The sequence below is a fragment of the Hemitrygon akajei genome, chromosome 3, assembly GCF_048418815.1.
Source record: "Hemitrygon akajei chromosome 3, sHemAka1.3, whole genome shotgun sequence".
NCBI classification, from domain to species: Eukaryota; Metazoa; Chordata; class Chondrichthyes; order Myliobatiformes; family Dasyatidae; genus Hemitrygon; species Hemitrygon akajei.
Genome location: NC_133126.1, coordinates 114,026,674 through 114,028,453, shown reverse-complemented (window position 1 = coordinate 114,028,453; position 1,780 = coordinate 114,026,674). Strand labels below are relative to the sequence as shown.

At 43.5% G+C, this 1,780-nt stretch overlaps 1 protein-coding gene across 3 annotated transcripts in view; it reads right to left on the bottom strand.

The window, feature by feature from the left end:
* Positions 1–1,571: 1,571 nt before the first annotated feature.
* The window catches only part of aqp12 (aquaporin 12), a 31,111-nt gene continuing 30,902 nt past the window's right edge, over positions 1,572–1,780 (bottom strand). For all 3 annotated transcript variants that reach the window (XM_073038164.1, XM_073038169.1, XM_073038174.1), the window contains one exon: positions 1,572–1,780. This exon is cut by the window's right edge and continues 18 nt beyond it. The gene's annotated coding sequence lies outside the window, so the exon portion shown is untranslated.

Here is a 1,780-nt window from a genome sequence, read left to right as displayed (position 1 = left end):
ACAATGTCGGAAAGTGTATGGTCATGCACTTTGGTGGAAGAAATAAACGGGCAGACTATTATTTAGATGGAGAGTGAATTCAAAATGCAGAGATGCAAAGAGACTTGGGAGTCCTTGTGCAAGATACCCTAAAGGTTAACCGGCAGGTTGAGTCGGTTGTGGAAAAGGAGAATGTAATGTTGGTACTCATTTCTAGAGGTATAGAATATTAGAGTAGGGATGTGATGTTGAGGCTCTATAAGGCACTTGTGAGCTCACTCTTGGAGTTTGTGTGCAGTTTTGTGCTCCTTATTTTAGAAAGGATATATTGACATTGGAGAGGGTTCAGAGAAGATTCACAAAAATGACTCCAGGAATGAAAGGGTTACCGTATGAGGAACGTCTGGCAGCTCTTGGGCTGTATTCCCTGGAGTTCAGGAGAATGACGGGGGATCTCACAGAAACATTCAGAATGTTAAAAGCCCTGAAGAGGTTAGATATGTTATTTCCCATGGTAGGGGATTCTAGGACAAGAGGATACGACTTCAGGATTGAAGGACGTCCATTTAGAACTGAGATGCGGAGAAATTACTTTAGTCAGAGGGTGGTAAATCTGTGGAATTTGTTGCCACGAGTGGCTGTAGAAGCCAAGTCATTGGGTGTGTTTAAGGCAGAGATAGATAGGTTCTTGATTAGCCAGGGCATCAAGGGTATGGATGAAAGCAGGGGAGTGGAGATGACTGGAAGAATTGGATCAGCCCATGACTATATGGCGAAGCAGAGTCAATGGGCCGAATGGCCTACGTCTGTTCCTATATCGTATGTTCATAAGTACCAATGTGCAACATTTGCCCCAATGTTCCACTGGCATGCAAGTTATAGGACTAACTGGCATTGTCTTAAAGGCAAAAACATTTTTTCCCAAGTCTTTTATGTAAAGTCAAATTCCACTCATGGACGTAAACACATCTTTAAATATCACCATCTGCCCCAGAGTGGGGTAGGGGTGAGATGGTCTGGAGAAGGGAGGGAGGAAAGAAATCTCTCCATTGTTAAATCGAACAAGACAAATCAAGGCCCAACCTTAGTATGGGTTCCAGCCCATTATCAGGCAGGTGAAGCTACAGGGAGCAGCAACCTTCACCAACCCGCTCTTCCCAAACAATCAGCACCTTGTCAATAAGCATTTGTTCCTTTGGCCAGTGTGGAACTTGAAATTTTGTGTGGAAGAATAATTTTGGCAACCATTTTGTTATAACTTAGCGTTGATGTTTTTCGTATCTGCCAATGCAGATTTCAATCCATAATCCTGTGTGTTGCCTTAATTTTGTGCAGAGTTCCATTTAGTATTAATGATGTCTCCATCACTGCAATGGCATGTTAAATTCAGGGCTAGTGTACACCCCAGCTGGCCGAATTCCAATGTAGTACCATGACGGGGGTCAATAGGAAGCCACTAATAAACCCTGGGCTGGAGATGATCTGCTCTTCAGGGTCCCTTGGGTCCCTTGCTTATGAAGCCTGTAGGATTACCCAGTCCACCCCTGATCACTGCAGGCACTTAGTCTTTCAGAAATAGCAAGCACTCAGTCTTATGCACAAGTATATTTAATTTAACAGCTCATTAAGCAATGATACAACTTGTAATTGTTTTATTTTTAATGCCTATTTTTCCATCGCTGTTTATAGAGGTGGCGCCCGTTGTGATCTTTTGTCAATCCTCTGTCAGCTCCCAGAGACTTGGAGGAAGCTGAAGTTTCACCATTGTATACTGTCATCGACATCCCCTCAGCACAGCACC